The sequence below is a fragment of the Hippopotamus amphibius genome, chromosome 15, assembly GCF_030028045.1.
Source record: "Hippopotamus amphibius kiboko isolate mHipAmp2 chromosome 15, mHipAmp2.hap2, whole genome shotgun sequence".
Taxonomy (NCBI): domain Eukaryota; kingdom Metazoa; phylum Chordata; class Mammalia; order Artiodactyla; family Hippopotamidae; genus Hippopotamus; species Hippopotamus amphibius.
In genome coordinates this window covers 51,044,231-51,063,967 of record NC_080200.1, presented here as the reverse complement: position 1 = coordinate 51,063,967, position 19,737 = coordinate 51,044,231, and positions in this window count along the sequence as shown.

Genomic DNA, 19,737 nt, shown 5'->3' with positions numbered 1-19,737 from the left:
TTGTTTGTTTGTCTGGTTGGTTGGTCTTGCCTTTTGGTACACTTTGTAAATTATTCTTGATGGCCAGACATGATGTGCTGGGGAAAAAAGCGCTGCTGTAAATAGACCTTTAGTAATGTGATGTGAGGTGTGGATGAGAGGAAGCATTCCACAGTTATGATTAAGTCTTAGTTTTCAGTGAGCCTATGCCTTTGGACTGAGAACTTCCCATGTTTCTCAATTTTCTCTCCCTTTAGGTGGAAGAGGATGGCTAGAGCTGACTGGAGTTGGGTATTTTCCTTTTCCCAAGTGAGACAGGCTCTGATACTATTCCAGTAAATTAGTCTCCGGTTAATTTGTTCCTCCTAAGGGCAAACCTTGTTAAGAACAGAGTACTCTGACTTATTCAAAAGGGTTTATTTCCTCCTTCCCCTGCTAGAAGCACAGGGGATTGTTCTCTAATGTTGACTCTGAGGATCTGGGTGAGTTCTTGGAGGTAAATCTCACAACGTTGTGGAGGATGCCATATGACTGGGTCCCTCTGGCATTTTTTTTTTTTCCCCACTCAGAGTTGTCCACAGTGAGCCTTCAGCAATTTGTCAATTACAGTTCAGGTTTTCCTATTCTATCAGTAGTTGCAGCGACTTCTACTCATCTTTCTTTGCTCTGGTAAGCCGTGAACTTTCCTTTACTTTTTGTGCTTTCTTCTGAACTAAATTTTTTTTTTAAGGATTCCATTTTATCTCCTTGTTTTGGCCACTGTAAGTCTATAACTATTGTACTATTTTAGTGATGATTCTAGGATTTATAGTTATGCAACTTTAATTCACTACATTATCCTTCATGTGATATTATACAACTTCCTGTATATTATTAAAAACTCACAATAACATACTTCTATTTTTCCAACCTGTTATTTTGTTCTATTGCTATATATTTTACTTTTTCATGTGTTATAAAATTCAGAGTACATCATTATTATTTTGTTTAGGCATTATTATCTGAATTATAAAATTGAAATTTTAATAAGAAAAAAATCTTGCATTTGTCTTCATGTAATTATCATGTTTGTAGTCTAATTTTATCAATTTGATCCACATTTACATCTGACACATCTGATGTAATTACTAATTTTACCTGAAGGACATTAGTTTTTCATGTAGTGCATACCTGCTAGTAATGGATTATTTTAGCTTTTTTATGTTTGAAATTGTCGATATCTCTGCTGAATTTTTGAAAGACATTTTCACTGGGTCCATAATTCTAGTTTCATTTTTCTCCCCTAGAATTTTAAATATTCTGTTTCACCATCTTCTTATATTTTTTTGTAAAATGAAATCTGCTTTCATTCTTACCTCTGTTTCTTTCTACTCAACATGTCTTTTTTTGCTCTGTTTTGAAGATTTTTTATTCACCCCTGGTTCTGGTCATTCTGATTATAATTTATTATTTTCTTTATAATTCTTGTGCTTGAAATTCAATCAGCTTTTTGAATTAATGAATTTATAGTGTTCATCATATGTGGACAATTTTCAGCCATTTTTTCTTCAAATATACTTTCTTCTCTCATTTCTCTGTCACTATCTCAAATAACATATATTATTAGTACACTTGAATTTGTCTCATAGCTCAATTATGTCTGTCTCCTCTTCCTCCTCCTTTCTTTAGATTCTCCTTTTTTTTTGTATTTCATTTTTGACAGTTCCTAATATTGTGTCTTTGAGTTAACTGCTCTTTTTTTCTGCAAAGTCCATTCTGCCATATTTACTATTAATTCCACCTGGAGTAGCTTTTTCTAAAGTTTTTTTAATCTCAGTCATTGAAGTTTTCAATGACTGCAGATGTCTGACACAGAATTCAATTTCTATTATAGTTATATGGATCTATGCTGAAACCTCTTAACCTCTCTAAGCTTGTTAGATGTGCAACCAATCAGCAGTTAACTCTTTAGTGATCACAAAACACTCAGTATTCCATTTACCATTTAGTTTCTTTTTTTTTTTTTAAATTGAAGTATAGTTGATTTACAATGTTGTGTTAGTTTCAGGTGTACCGCAAAGTGATTGTTATACATACACATATATCAATTTTTTCCATATAGTTTATTAAATAAATTAAGATTATTTTCCCTTATAGTTTATTACAAAATACTGAGTATAGTTCCTGTGCTATACAATAATTCCTTATTGGTTATCTATTTTATATATATATAAATTTATATTTTTATAAATATATAAAATTTATAACTATAATAAATATATATTTATATATATAAATATATATATAACTTCATTTGAATCATATTTTTTAGATTTCACATATAAGCAATATCATCTGATATTTGCCTTTCTCTGTCTGGTTTACTTCACTTAGCATGATAACCTCTAGGTCTATTCATATTGCTGCAAATGGTATTATTTCATTCTTTTTTATGGCTGAGTAATATTCCATGCATAAATATGCCATATCTACTTTATGCATTCCTCTGTTGATGGACATTTAGGTGGCTTCTGTATCTTGGCTATTGTAAATAGTGTTGCATTGAATATTAGGGTGCATGTATCTTTTTAAATTATGGTTTTTTATTGGTATATGCCGAGAAGTGGGATTGCAGGACCAAATGGTAGCTCTACTTTTAGTTTTTTAAGGAACCTCCATACTGTTCTCCATAGTGGCTGTACAAATTTACATTCTTAGCAACAGGGTAGAAGGGTTCCTTTTTCTCCACACACTCTTTAGCATTTATTATTTGTAGACTTTTTGATAATGGCCATTGTAACTGGTGTAAAGTGATATCTCATTGCAGTTTTAATTTGCATTTCTCTAATAATTAGCACTATTGAGCAACTTTTCATGTGCCTTTGGTCCATCTGTATGTCTTCTTGGGAGAAAAGTCTGTTTTAGATCTTCTGCCCATTTTTTGATTGGGTTGTTTGTTTTTTTAGTATCAAGCTGTGTGGCCTGTTTGTATATTTTGGAGATTGATCCCTTGCTGGTCACATCATTTGCAAATATTTTCTCCTGTTCTATAGGTTGTCTTTTCATTTTGTTTATGGTTTCTTTTACTGTGCAAAAGCTTTTAAGTTTAATTAGGTCCCATTTGTTTATTTTTGTTTTTATTTCCATTCCTCCAGAAGATGGAGCCATAAATATACTGCTGTGATTTATGCCAAAGAGTGTTCTGCCTATGTTTTTGCTAACAATGAAAGATCAGCAAGAGAAATTAACAAAACAATCTTATTTACCATAGCATCAAAAAAGAATAAAATACCTAGGGATAAACGTACCCAAAGAGGCAAAAGACCTGTACTTAGAAAACTATAATATACTGATAAAAGAAATCAAACATGACACAAACAGATGGAGAGATATACCATGTTCTTGGATTGGAAGAATCCATATTGTCAAAATGACTAAATTACCCAAGGCAATCTACAGAATCAGCGCAATCTGTATCAAGTTACCAATGGCATTTTTCACAGAATTAGAACAAAAAAAATTTAAGTTTGAATGGAAACAAAAAAGACCCCGAATAGCCAAAGAAATCTTTTTCTTTCACAGGAAAACGGAGCTGGAGGAATCAGGTTCCCTGACTTCATACTATACTACAGCACTACAGTAATCAAAACAGTATTGTACTGGCACAAAAAGAAATATAGATCAATGGAACAGGAATAGAAAGCCCAGAAATAAACCCACACACCTATGGTCAATTAATCTACGACAAAGGAGGCAAGAATATACAACGCAGAAAAGATAGTCTCTTCAGTAAGTGGTGCTGTGAAAACTGGACAGCTACATGTAAAAGAATGAAATTAGAACATTTTCTAACACCCTATACAAAAATAAAGTCAAAATGGATTAAAGACCTAAATATAATACTGGATACCATTTAGTTTCATTATGGGAAGCATCACTAAATCAAACTAGGTAAATACACCACAGCTCACGTTTCTAAAATTTTCCATCATCATCTCAATACAACTATCTTTTATTGCCAAATATTTTCCATATTTTAATCTCTTTTTTTGATATATGCTTTATTTTGCCCACCCAGCCTTCATTTCATATCTCCATCCATTCTTTTTATGTTTTGTGTTATAGAATGCTAGAGGTAATTTTAGCACCTTAACTGAATGGTATCTTTTTCTTGTCTAAAATGATACTTGAGGTTTCCTGTTAGAGGAAGTTTGCCCTGTTAGAGGAAGCATGCTAATTTTACAATAACTAACACATCTCTGAAGCAGAGACAGGTTTAAGGCTAATCTACCTGTTTTCCATAAATTGCAGACTATTATATTGCTAAACATACATAAAATACTTGCTTTTCAAAGTTATGATACATGGTATAGCATCCTGTATCCTTGTCATTTTATTACCTCAATGTTGTCACAATTCTATTATTTGAATACTCTACCACATGATTTACTGTTGTTTTCTACTTTCTGTCTTGTGTTTACCATGTACTGATCTTAAGTTTATAAAAATAATTTTATGATAACCACTCAAGTATCCTTAACAAGGTAGTTTCTAATATGCTTACCTTTATACTTCAGTACCCTCTTCATACTTCAGTTCTAAAAATGACTCAAGTTTACTGTCATTACTTAGAACCATATTACTTCAGCTATTTTTAATATTTTCTCTCTTGGTCTTAAAATTTCTCTTTTCTCAAATTTCCTTTTTTTTTTCCCCATCTAATGTATTTCTTAATTTTATTGAAACCTTATATACCTTGATTATCTTATCTTTTGTCTTTCTCCTAATTTGTCTTTTTGCCCCTCATTCAAAAGCAAGTTTAGGTTCCACGGGCCACGGTATTAATCATTTTCTTGTCATGCCTCTTTCCCTTTCTCTTACATTTACCTGGTACCTTAGGAAACTTGTAGGCATGCCTATAGATTTAGTTTATAGTTATCTGATTTTCAACCTAAAGTATTCTGGCTTCCAGTTTCACAATTTGAACTGCTCTTGCAAAACTTTTGATAATCTATGTACTGCTAATGTCTATGTATTCATGTATTTCACCATTCTGTACTGTATGACATTTATCTTTCTACGTCCTTCTTAAATTATTTTCTCCTTCCCTTATTGTCTTTGACCATGTCTGTTCCTTATTGGTTTTCTATTTGTTTTCCTACTCATTTTGTTCTGCTGTCCAACTAACTGTGTGATGTCTAGTTCTTCATATAAACATATTTTTAAAATCCTTCTTAAAATAATTATAGGACTTACTTTTGTAGTGAGTTTGTTATTTTAAGAGAACTTTGAGCCGTAAATCTCTAATATAAGAAATAGTTTAAAGAAGAAGAAGATAAGATGAAAGTTTTTGCTTTAAGACTTTTGTTCTTATTTTGATAATTATTGGTTACTAATCAGCCAACTAATCTGTTTCTCATCTGAGTAATTAGATACTAAAATATTCTGTAAGATGATTAAGTTAAAACAAGAATGTGTAATATAATGATACTTATAAATCATTTAAAATAATCACTTTTAATATTTATTTTCTTCTAAATATTTTACTTCTAACAAAGTATATAAATATTGAATTTTTAAAGATGGCACGAATGCTGATTTTTAATTTTTTTCAGGGAGGTTATTCATGCAACTACATTTCTGCGCTTCACTTTAATTGCTCAATTTCTTCTTTTGAAATTTCCCCATTTACCCAAAGAAACTTATTTAAAGAGATTTCATCCATTGTATGAAATAATTAGGTTTGAAGTGATCATTGTTGAGCGTTTATGAAATAAATCTAATCTAAATCCCAGATATTGCAGCCATTTAAAGTTTACAGCAGGATATTGGGTATTTTATGCTCATAAATTTATTTTTATATGCAGTGTTATCTGTACAATGTGACTTTTCGTTGTAAAAGTAACTATTTTCTAATTCTGCAATATGAGATAAACACATTAATGCCATAATCAAGTATTTAAAGACAAATCAATAAAGATGGAAAATGATACATAGAATTTTGTTTCTGTATTTTATATTCAAGGTACAGATGATAAGAATCACTCTATCAGATCTAATGATTTCTAAAGAAATCCCTATATGTTGGACATTTAGATATCACATCATATTTTTGAATAACAGTTTCCTTCGTCAAGAAGAGTTTCTATAATATAACATTATAGCATGCATTCATATACACTGTCAATATATTTAGTTCTCACTGTATGTTAGTCACTTGATCCATATATATTTACATGTGTATACATGTTTGTATATATGTGTGTGTGTGTAATTTACTTGTAAGTACTAGTTTCATTCCCTACACATTTAGATATACCAATAAAATTATATTTTCTATATTTTTGATTTGTAATAAAAGTGTATAAAAATGATTTTCCCTGCATAATGAAATTATATATCATGTTTAAGACAAAGAGCAGCATTTTAATTACTTGAAGTAATATATGTTGGATTCATTGATGTACATTTTCTGGAAGATAAAAAATATGTTGATAAAAAATATATCTATTATGAAATATGTACTTTTTTTGTCAGTACATACTTGCCTTCTACTTTGAAAGTCAACATACTATTGGCAGGGGAAGATTTTGCTATTTGTTTCTCTTGGGTTTCTACCAGAAGCTCACCATGCTGATTTGTAAAGTATTTCTTCCAGCTGTTTCTAGGGCTATCCCTCTGCTTGTATCTGTTCTCCATCTTGCATCTTATTCAACCTTATTTAATCTATCAGTCAATCTCTCTCTCTCCTTCCCTCTCCCTCCCGTTTTGATAAACATTTTTCAGTTGCTCTGTTAATAATCAGAGAAGTCATTTCTAGTGAAATGCTTCACAGAACTATACCTGCTGCATAGTGTCATATATTCCAGGGAAGGAAAAATCATGAAATATATTAAGGCAAATACTGGATCTCAAGATTGGCTCTGCTGTCATTTCATTCTCTGGTTAATGTATGTAACAAGTCCACAAGCCCTATAAAAACATAAAGTGCAATAGGTGTGAAATCTTACTATGAAACAACAGCAATTGTAGTATTTTTGTGTAAAATTTCAAATTTCATTAGTTAAATATTAATGCTTATGATGATTAACAAGGAACAAATTTTCATTGTGTAATTAAACTAATGCATTACATAAACATGACTACATGTGGCTACAGAAATTAATGAATATTTCAATGCTTAAACATTAGTTTCAGAAAAAAAAAACCTAGCTGTGCCAGGTATCATCAACTGAGTAAGTAATTTGTAATTAATTATAGACACATATGGCCAGTGCTACTCATGCACAGAACAAGCATTTCTTAGGTAATAAAGGAGGCAAATGTTAAATTATCTGTAACTATTAAAGACTATCCTCATTGCTATCTTGTGAGTTAGCTTGACAATAATCTATTCTACACTTTATATATGAATCACTGCACAAAATGAATCGTTCTGATTCGGGGGAAAAAAAACACATTTCCATAGAGAAAAAAAAAAGTTTTTTTATTTTTTTTGACTTACGTATTAACACTTGAGAGGTATAGTTCCATGATAAAAACTTTCCCAAAGGTGTTTCATTCATTTCAGTAAGATGTTGTTGAACTTGGTGAGAAAGAGATGATAATATCTAGGTCAATTATTTAGTTTCTGTAGTTGTGGATCATGTATATACCTTATCTTCCTTTGAAAAAATACTTTTTCTTTTTTCATGGCCTGTGTATTATAATTATCTAACATAGTCCTTGATATATCTTGGTTATTCTCCTGAAATGACATTTATTCTCCTTTTACCTTTTCTAACTTATTATAGATACTTTGGCTACACTGTCATATAAGATTGTATCTACTGAGGTCTCTGAGACTGTCTTCTAATCTTTTTATTCTTTTTCCTTTTTCCTGCACTGTGGCATTTATTTCCCCCATTCTATCTTCCAACTCATTTATTCGTTCTTCTGCCTCAGTCATTCTGCTGGTTAGAGCATCTAGAGTATTTTTAATTTCAGTTATTTTGTTATCCATTGCTGTTTGTTTTTCTGAGTTCTTATGAACTGTTTCTTGTACTTTCTCTATTTTGTTATCGAGATTTTGTATCATTTTTACTATCATTACTCTAAATTCTTTTTCAGGCATTTTTCCTATTTCCTCTTCATTTATTTGGTCTTGTGGGTTTTTTTCCTGCTGCTTTGCCTGCATGGTGTTTCTTTGTTTCCTCATGGTTGTCCAAACTTTTGGGGTTACTTGTCCTGGCGACAGAGGTGTTTATAGAAGACTGTTCAAGCCTCAGACTAATGTCCAAGTATTGGATTAAATGAATATTAAGTAGTTCTGTAGATTTGAAATCCAGCACTAGCTAGGTTCTCAGGGCATCAAAGACTGGAATCTCATTCTTTTTGTAGTTTGCTTGTGTTTGCAGGACAGAGGTTTCTGTTTCCTTGCTGCTAGAAGTTGGGGAGGGTCTCAAGAGGACACCTGCATTTCTTGCAACATGGCCCGCTCTGTTTTCAAGCAAGCAATAGTGCATCAAACCTTCCTACTGCTTCAAGTCCCTGACCTTCTGTTCTGCTCTATATAACCTTAAATGTACCAACATTCGAATTATAGGCATCCCAGAAGAAGAAGAAAACAAGAAAGCGTCTGAGAAAATATTTGAAGAGGTTATAGTGGAAAACTTCTCCAACATGGGAAAGGAAATAATTCACCAAGTCCAAGAAGCACAGAGAGTCCCATACAGAATAAACCCAAGGAGAAATACACCAAGACACATATTAATCAAACTAACGACAATTCAACACAAAGAAAAAATATTAAAAGCAGCAAGAGAAAAGCAACAAACAACATATAAGGGAAAACCCATAAGGATAACAGCTGACCTTTCTACAGAAACTCTGCAGGCCAGAAGGGAATGGCAGGATATACTGAAAGTCCTGAAAGAGAGAAACCTACAGCCAAGAATACTCTACCCAGCAAGAATCTCATTCAGATTCGATGGAGAAATCAAAAGCTTTCCAGACAAGCAAAAGTGAAGAGAATTCAGCACCACCAAACCAGCCTTACAACAAGTGCTAAAGGAACTTCTCTAAGTAGGAAACACAAGAAATGGAAAACACCTACAAATACAAACCCCAAACAATTAAGAAAATGGTAATTGGAACACACATGTCAATAATCACTTTAAATGTAAATGGATTCAATGCTCCAACCAAAAGACACAGACTGGCTGAATGAATACAAAAACAAGACCCTTCTATATGCTGCCTACAAGAAACCCACTTCAGACCAAGGGATACATATAGACTGAAAGGAAAGGGATGGAAAAAGATATTCCATGCAAATGGAAGTCAAAAGAAAGCTGGAGTAGCAATACTCATATCAGACAAATTAGACTTGAAAGTAAAGACAATTAAAAGAGACAAGGAAGGACACTGCATAATCATCAAGGGATCCATTCAAGAAGAACATATCACAATGGTAAATATCTATGCCCCCAATATAGGAGCACCTCAATACATAAGGCAAATGCTAACAGCTATAAAAGGGGACATCGACAGGAACACAATAATAGTGGGAGACTTGAACACCCCACTTACATCAATGGACAGATCATCCAAACAGAAAATAAAGACACACAAGCTTTAAATGACACATTAGACCATCTCGACTTCATTGATATTTATAGGACATTCCATCCAAAAACGACAGACTACACTTTCTTCTCAAGTGCACACGGAACATTTTCCAGGATAGATCACATCTTGGGTCACAAATCAAACCTCAACAAATTCAAGAAAATTGAAATCATATCAAGCATCTTCTCAGACCACAACGCCATGAGACTAGATATCAATTACAGGAAAAAAACTGCAAAAAATACAAACACATGGAGGCTAAACAATTCACTCTTAAACAAACAAGGAATCACTACAGAAATCAAAGAGGAAATCAAAAAATATCTGGAAACAAATGACAACGAAAACACAACAAGCCAAAACCTATGGGATGCAGCAAAAGCAGTTCTAAGAGGGAAGTTTATAGCAATACAGTCCTACCTTAAGAAACAAGAAAATGATCGAATAAACAACCTAACCTTACACCTCAAACAACTAGAGAAAGAAGAACAAAGAAACCCCAAAGTGAGCAGAAGGAAAGAAATCATAAAGATCAGAGCAGAAATAAATGAAAAAGAAAGGAAAGAAACCATAAGAAAAATAAATAAAACTAAAAGTTGGTTCTTTGAGAAGATTAACAAAATTGATAAACCATTAGCCAGACTCATCAAGAAAAAAAGGGAGAAGATGCAAATCAACAGAATTAGAAATGAAAAAGGAGAAGTAACAACGGACACCTCAGAAATACAAAACATCATGAGAGACTACTACAAGCAACTATATGCCAATCAATTGGATAACCCGGAAGAAATGGATACATTCTTAGAAAAATACAATCTTCCAAGACTGAACCAGGAAGAAATAGAAACCATGAACAGACCAATCACAAGTACGGAAATTGAGGCAGTGATTAAAAATCTCCCAACACACAAAAGCCCAGGACCAGATGGGTTCACGGGTGAATTCTAGCAAACATTTTGAGAAGAGTTAACACCTATCCTTCTCAAACTCTTCCAAAATATTGCAGAAGGCGGAACACTCCCAAACTCATTCTATGAGGCCACCATCACCCTGATACCAAAACCAGGCAAAGATGTCACAAAAAAAGAAAATTACAGACCAATATCACTGATGAATATAGATGCAAAAATCCTCAACAAAATACTAGCTAACAGACTGCAACAGCACATTAAAAAAATCATACACCATGATGAAGTGGGGTTTATCCCTGGGATGCAAGGATTCTTCAATATACACAAATCAATCAACGTGATACATCATATCAACAAATTGAAGGATAAAAACCATATGATCATCTCAATAGATGCAGAAAAAGATTTCACAAAGTTCAACATCCATTTATGATAAAAGCTCTCCAGAAAATGGGCATAGAAGGAAATTACCTCAACATAATAAAAGCCATATATGAAAAACCAAAAGCCAACATCGTTCTCAATGGGGAAAAACTGGAAGAATTCCCTCTAAGAACAGGAACAAGACAAGGGTGTCCACTCACCACTATTATTCAACATAGTTTTGGAAGTTTTAGCCACAGCAATCAGAGAAGAAAAAGAAATCAAAGGAATCCAAATTGGAAAAGAAGAAGTAAAATGGTCACTCTTTGCAGATGACATGATATTATATATAGAAAACCCTAAAGACTCTACCAGAAAACTGCTAGCACTCATTGATGAATTTAGTAAAGTAGCAGGATACAAAATTAATGCACAGAAATCTCTTGCATTCCTATACACTAACAACGGAAGAACAGAAAGAGAAATTAAGGAAACTCTCCCATTCACCATTGCAACCAAAAGAATAAAATACCTAGGAATAAACCTGCCTAAGGAGGCAAAAGATCTGTATGCAGAAAACTTTAAGATATTGATGAAAGAAATCAAAGACGACACAAACAGATGGAGGGACATACCATGTTCCTGGATTGGAAGAATCAACATCGTGAAAATGTCTGTCCTACCCAAAGCAATTTACAGATTCAATGCAATCCCGATCAAATTACCAATGGCATTTTTCACAGAACTAGAGCAAGAAATCTTACGATTTGTATGGAAACGCAAAAGACCCTGAATAGCCAAAGCAATCTTGAGAAGGAAAAATGGAGTTGGTGGAATCAGGCTTCCTGACTTCAAACTATACTACAAGGCCATAGTGATCAAGACAGTATGGTACTGGCACAAAAATAGAAAGGAAGATCAATGGAATAGAATAGAGAACTCAGAAGTAAGCCCAAACACATATGGGCACCTTATCTTTGACAAAGGAGGCACGAGTATACAATGGAAAAAAGACAGCCTCTTCAATAAGTGGTGCTGGGAAAATTGGACAGCAACATGTAAAAGAATGAAATTAGAACACTTCCTAACACCATACACAAAAATAAACTCCAAATGGATGAAAGACCTACATGTAAGGCCAGACACTATAAAACTCCTAGAAGAAAACATAGGCAGAACACTCTATGACATCCATCAAAGCAACATCCTTTTTGATCCACCTCCTAGAATCATGGAAATAAAATCAAGAATAAACACATGGGACCTCATGAAACTTAAAAGCTTTTGCACAGTGAAAGAAACCATAAACAAGACTAAAAGGCAACCCGCAGAATGGGAAAAAATAATTGCCTATGAAACAACGGACAAAGGATTAACTTCCAAAATATACAAGCAGCTCATGAAGCTTAACACCAAAAAAGCAAATAACCCAATCCACAAATGGGCAGAAGACCTAAATAGACATTTCTCCAAAGAAGACATACAGATGGCCAACAAACACATGAAAAGATGCTCAACATCACTCATCATCAGAGAAATGCAAGTCAAAGCCACAATGAGGTATCACCTCACACCAATCAGAATGGCCATCATCACAAAGTCTGGAAACCACAAATGTTGGAGAGGGTGTGGAGAAAAGGGAACTCTCCTGCACTGTTGGTGGGAATGTAAGTTGGTACAGCCACTATGGAAAACAATTTGGAGGTTCCTTAAAAAACTACAAATAGAACTACCATATGATCCAGTAATCCCACTCCTGGGCATATATCCAAAGAAAACCATAATCCCAAAAGAAACTTGTACCATAATGTTTATTGCAGCACTCTTTACAATAGCCAGGACATGGAAGCAACCGAAATGCCCATCAACAAATGAATGGATATAGAAGATGTGACATATATACACAATGCAATATTACTCAGCTATAAAAAGGGATGAGATGGAGCTATATGTAATGAGGTGGATAGAACTACAATCTGTCATACAGAGTGAAGTAAGTCAGAAAGAGAAGGACAAATATTGTATGCTAACTCACATATACGGAATCTGAAAATGGTACTGATGAACTCAGTGACAAGAATAAGGATGCAGATACAGAGAATGGACTGGAGAACTCGAGGTATGGGAGGGGGCGGGGGGTGAAGGGGAAGCTGAGACGAAGCGAGAGAGTAGCACAGACATATATATACTACCAACTGTAAAATAGTCAGTGGGAAGTTGTTGTATAACAAAGGGAGTCCAACTCGAGGATGGAAGATGCCTTAGAGGACTGGGGCAGGGAGGGTGGCGGGGCTCGAGGCGGCGGAGTCAAGGAACGGAGGGAATATGGGGTTATGTGTATAAAAACAGATGATTGAACCTGATGTACCCTCCCCCCAAAAAAAAACAAAAAAAGATTGTATCTAAAGGAATGTAAAACTAATTACTTTTCTGTTTTATTATCTCTGAGATTTAAGAGTGTGTTTGGTGTTGACTTATATCTCTACTTCTCAACTTATTAATTTAATTATCCCACAGATTTAAACGAATTCTTGCATATTTATGGCTCAGAACTAAATACAATATGTGTTCAAATTCCTCAACTCTAAATGGGTAAAGAAAATATTCTGCACTTATTTACTTAAAACTGATATTATGTATTACTTATTTTAAAATAAATTATTTTAAATGCCTTGTACTACTTACTTCTTTATAAAACAGTGATAAAAACTGTATCTAGTTCCTATTGCTAGGAACTGTGCTTTGTGCTTAGTTTTTGTTTTAAATTTTGTTTATAACTTCATTTCAATTCTGTTTTTACAAGGAAGTTTGAATATTTAGAAGTTTAATTTGCCTTCATTTTTCTTTGAATTGCATGCATTATCTGACTGAAAGAGTAATGTTAATTGTAATTATAATTCTTATCATTGATGTGTGGCATAATTGCCACTAGGCATAGTATAAAAAACAAATATTACATATAATGTTTCAGTTTTTACATTGTTACAAAATAATATCAGTTTGTGCAGAAAATTACTAGGTATCAGATGGTATAACTTAGTTGTTACTTGGCTAATTATTATTTCCACCTCCACACTTGAAAATCCATGTATGATCTGATGTCTTCTAGTTCCAATATCCAAATTAAACAGCCAGTAGAACTGCCTTGCAAGAAACATTAAAAGTTCTTTAGCAAGAAGAAAAAATGATATAGGTTAGAAACTTTGATCTACATAAAGAAAAGGCAGAGCATTAGAGAAGGAATTGTGATAGTAAAATAAAAACTCCTATTTTCCTTAAATTAATTGATCTAATAGATAATAGTTTGTTCAAATTATAACAACAGTGTATTTGTGTGTGTGTGTGTGTGTGTGTACAAGTGAAATGAATAACAGCAATGATACAACTGTTGAGAGGGAGAAATTAAGATTCTTTTATCATTATAGGATAGTAGCATTACCTGTGAATTAGAATAGTGTTATTTTAAAGTGGACTTGGATTAGTTTTAAATGTGTATTGTAAACTTGAAGGCAATACCTAAAAAAGCAGAAAAGGAGTACAACTGAGATGCTAAAAACAAAGATAAAATGAAATCATGTTAAATGCTCAGTTAAAATCACAAAAGGCAGAAAGAATGGAGGCAAAATTTGAAACAAAGAAAACAACAGTACCTATATTAATTTCAGAGAGAGGGCAGAGTATGTCTAATAATTATGTGGAATTGTTCTGCATGGGAGATTTGTCTTTTTTCCTCATATATTTATTAAATAATTTATTTATATTATATTTGTGTATACTTATTTTATACCTTGGTTTATAAATCAGTACTACTTTATTTATTTTATTAAATTGTTCTAGCTTTGAATTTGGGGAGTTCATTCAATTGGCTCCTGTGTTCCTTTGATGATATTACAGAATGGTATTACACACCAAGAACTGAGCTTAAGTTTGCTTAATGCTACCGGGATTTTTTTTGTCCCAGGCCATCTTGGCTGACAGAGAAAGGAAATATATGTGTGTATACTAACCTTATCGTGCACATATATCCATAAATATTTCTGTATGTGGTTATCTGTATCTGCATTAAGTTAGACATGGGTTCATTGCTTTTTCCTCCTCTCCTTGCTTATCTGTGAATGCCCATTCATGCTGTGAGAAACGTGGCTCCAACCACCCACCATCAATTCATTTAATTGTTCAATTCTAGTATACATTATAGCAGTATCAGCATTTTTAAACCATACCCTTTATGATATAACTTTATTGCTTATATACAGTTTCTCTGGTCTTTAACGTCCACTTATTTGCAAAGTTACTTAGGTCAGCAACTTTTCTCCTCACCCATTTCACTGAGGTTGTTTTATACATCTGTAATTTTTTTTTTAATCACAATCTGTGTTCCATTTTGGGATTTTCTCAAACTTTCAAATGACTTAAAAATTATATATTAAGTTTCACTCTTTGTATTGTAAAGTGTTTTGGAAAAATGCAGTGTTATGTATCCACAATTAAAGTATCATATAGAACAGTTCCACCACCCTGAAAAATAATCCCAAGTTCACCTACTGAATCCTCTCTTCTTCCCCACCCCAGACCTCTAGCAACCACTGAACTTTTTACCATCTTTATGCTTTGCCTTTTCTAGAATGCCATGTGATTGAGATCATGAGTATGTAACCTTTTCATACCAGTTTCTACAACTTAGCAACATGCACGTAACATTTATGCATGACCTCTTTGTGGTTTGATAGCTCATTTTTTGAACTGTTGTAAATATAGCTAAGGTAATCTCATTGTAATCACTTGTAAATGTACAATTCAGTAGCATTAAATACATTCATAACAGGTGTATAACCATCACATCTGTGTGGCTCTCTCCATCATCATCATGTTTTTGCTACATTTCAAATTCTCCATAAGTCCTAACCTGACCACCTTATTTAATATTGCATCCAACCTTCAATTCTTTCCACCAAAACCTCTTTGAAAACACTGCATTTTCTTCTATCTTTGACAATGAAAACTTTTTAACACACAGTAAATTTGCTTGTTTTTCTTTTTGTTCATTGCAGTGTTCTCTGCTAAATGTAAGCTCCATGAAGGCAAAGATTGTTGTTTTGCTTGCTGACATATACAGGACCTTAGAATACTCTGAACATAGTAAGTGTTCAATGTATATATATATATATATATATTACTAAATAATTGGAAGAATAAATACAAGGATCTCTGAGTCAGCAGGACATAGACAAAGAGATTTATTTTAAACATGTTTTGGTTGCGAGCTGGCATTACAACTGGGGACCAATTAGATGTTGCTGGTTTTTGTTTTTTGTTTTTGGTTCTCATTTCTCTCTTTGAGTGAATTTTTACAGCAAGTGGCTTTAAATTCATGAGAAAAAATGACTGGATGGCCACTCTAGCTATCCATCATGATTCTGAGAAGAGTTCTGTTCATTTACAGAGTCATCTCCTAAACTTGTTAGGTTGAGAGTTTTTACGCTTAATTATTGATCAATCAGTTTCCATTCTTTTTCTATTTCCAAGAAATTCTTCCAATATTTTGCCTACTTATGGCACACTACCATTTCCCTCTCTCTGATTTTCTTTTTAGTGTCTATTTTTCAATCAATTCAGGTTGGAGAGTAGATAAACTCAAGTAATCATGTGTGCCATGTGAACTGGAAGACTCTGAGTGTTCATTTTTATTCTAAGTGGGAAACAAACCTAGAAGCTTACACAGCGTTGTGCATAGGCCCCCAAAATAAGATGATTCACAGTTATTGTATGTCTATATAAAATGATGCTGTGAATATGAAAATAAGCATTAACAAATTTGTAATGCGTTAATAAATTTGTAGAGTGTTAATAAATTTGTGGAAATTCAAAGTGTTAATACATTTGTAGAAACAAGTGTGTGTGCACGCGCGTGTGCGCGCGCGGACGCCAATCAAATTCTCATTATGAGGTGATCTTCCTTTATTTTGACATGAAGAAGTGATTTTATATAAAAGTAGGTAGAGAACCAACAGAATTTACTGTTATTATGGACACAAAATTGAAACTACATTTCCTAAAATAGTGAGATAAAGAACTGAAACAATTTACCTCAACTATGTATCTATTTCAACAAAAATCAGAACTGGTTTATTTTAAAAATACAAAATTAGAATATCTATGATGATAAGAAAACAATCAGAATTATAAGAACATAGTGTTTTGACTATAGTATTTTTTAATAGATTATATATTTCAAGAAGAAAAAAAGAATTGAGAAGTATTAGAAAATGACAATATTTGGCCAATTAATTGTTCTAGGCCTACAGAATATAAAACAAGTCCACATAATACTAAGATACAAAATTGATTTTATAGATGTTTGAAACTTATAAGCTACATTTAAAAAACAGTGTCTTTGGTAGTTTATGTTTTATAAGGAACTGTATTAGTTATATATTTGTGTGAAGAGATTATTACAGAAACAAAATCATTGAACCAGATTCATTTTACATGAATTCAAATAAAATTAATTCCTTTCATACGGCTCAAATAAAGCTCCCTTTACAGCACCTTATTTCATCTGATAACAGTCTTATGTTTCAGTCACATGTTCTGGAAAACATTATTTGAAGTAGTTTGTAATATACTAAGTAGAAAATGATAAGTATTTTGAAGAACTGTTCTAAGTATGATAAATCTTTCATTGCCTAATCAATTCGGATGTTACAGAGCCTTAATTTTTAAATTAGATTTTCATGATGTTATTTATGCTGAAAGAATTTTTGTTTGCTGGAAGAAATCATCCCATATTTTCACCCAGTTAAAAATATTTTTGAGGTCACCCTTGACAAATGTTAATTTAGCATTTGCTTGAGTACCATTCATAAACATTCATTCATTAAATATTTATCAAGTGCCTGAAAGTCTGCCAGGCAAGAAGTTCAATGTTCAATAGGAACTTTGTTCTCAAAAAGCTTATTGTGTATCAACAACACAGATGATGAATTAGAGCATTACTCTTCCATGAGTCACATACAATGGTTTGGATTTTCCAGTCAAAATTTAAAAATATGCTGATATATAGGAAGGACAACATTCAGTTATGAAGATATAGAAAGCTGGAAAAAAATCAAATAAAATTTTAGGTATCAGAAACTATAAGCGAAACTTTAAGCTTGTTTAACCACAGAGTTAGCCGAAAGGGACAGAGATTATAATAGCCATTGGGGGATAGCCAGCTATGAAAGCCTTAGGCCCCTTTAATTGAAGAAAAATTTAACAAGATCTTTGAGTAAATGATGAACCCACCAAGCCATAAGCATGATGATGTTTCAAATATTTCTTTAATAGTAAAGATGGACTAATTGTTGCAGGAAAGAAAGTGGGGCCGGAGAGAATGGTCATGTCCCAGGTCTTAGGCGAGTACCTGGGACAGCTGCCAAGAATGGGTTCTTGGCTTTGTGCAGTAAAGAATTCAAGAGTGAGCTATAGTAAAGTGAAAGAAGGTTTATTCAGGGAGATACACACTCTATAGACAGAGTGTGGGCCACCTCAGAAGGCCAGAGTCCCCAGGGTATGGGATTGTCAGTTTTTATAGGGGTGGATAATTTCATAGGCTAATGAGGGGGAGAAGCATTCCAGCTAAATGGGGGAAGGGTTGGGGGGTTTTCAGGAATTGGGCCACCACTCACTTTTTGACCTTTTATGATCAGCCTTGGAACTGTCATGGCACCTGGGGGTGTGCCACTTAGCGTGCTGATGTGTTACTGCGAGCATATACTGAGACTCAAATTCTAGTGCAAGTCGAGTCATCCGCCATCTTGGACCTAACCGTGTAACCAGTTTATGTGGTGTCTTCAATGGCTATGTCATTCCTTTAAAGGTTGTGTCCTGCCCCCTTCCTGTCTCATAATGCCATTCTTTATGATATACCTAAGGCAGGAGGTTTTAATACCCACACAGTCTCTGAGGAAATAACTAAAAGATAAACTTAAGCATGAAAGCCTATTTTAAAAAAAGGAGAATAAAAAAAAAATTAAAGGGTGAAATAAGATGGTGGAATATATTTGTAAATTTAAGGACGGACTGAGCATAAATAATAGTGTAAATAAAAGTTACATTGATAAATTCAAGAATTTAAAGACATGGTATTTAAGTAGCAAACAATAAAAATACAAAAAATAGAGTAAGCAGGGAGGTTTAAAGAAGGATAGAGAAATTTATGATTTATGCCTTATTAGAAGAAAAATATTAATGATCTCTTTGCTTTGTAAGAGAATTATAAACTATGCAGGCAAAATTTTAGGATAAGCACTAAAAGAAGACAGTTAAAATGTAGGAAAAAATGCAGACAAAAAATGAAAAGGAGAAGCTGGTCAAAAAAGTAAAATAATTGTTGAGACTGTGTATTATTTTAAACAAAATTGTGCTGGAGTATTTAATTAACTGAGACATTTCTTTAAAACAATACTTCATTGGATGATATGCATAGCTAGTATTTTGATTTTTTTTTCTTTTTCCGTTTTATAAGTGGTGCAAAAGATGCAGAAAGAAAAATTCTATTCACAATTTATAATTTAAAAGCCTTGGCCAAGAGTCAGGAAATTGAACTGTGTAAGAAAGAGCTATCTTGTGTCTCATAGGGACAGTTCTATGATTATCTCTAGAGATACTGGGAAGTCTGCTACTGACCCTTGGTCAAGATAAGGATGAGATAGGCTGCTAGTGATTTATAATGTGCTATTTAAACTTTGAAACTTCCCTGAAGGTACTTTGAGGCTAGACTGTCTGTATTGTTTTTGAGATATAAAGATGGATTTCAAGTCCAAGCCAGTGTTAACCCATGTCTGAATTTGCAGCCCCTACAAATATTTTTCTGCTTCTGTCATTACCTTCCTTCATTTATTTTTAAGCACAG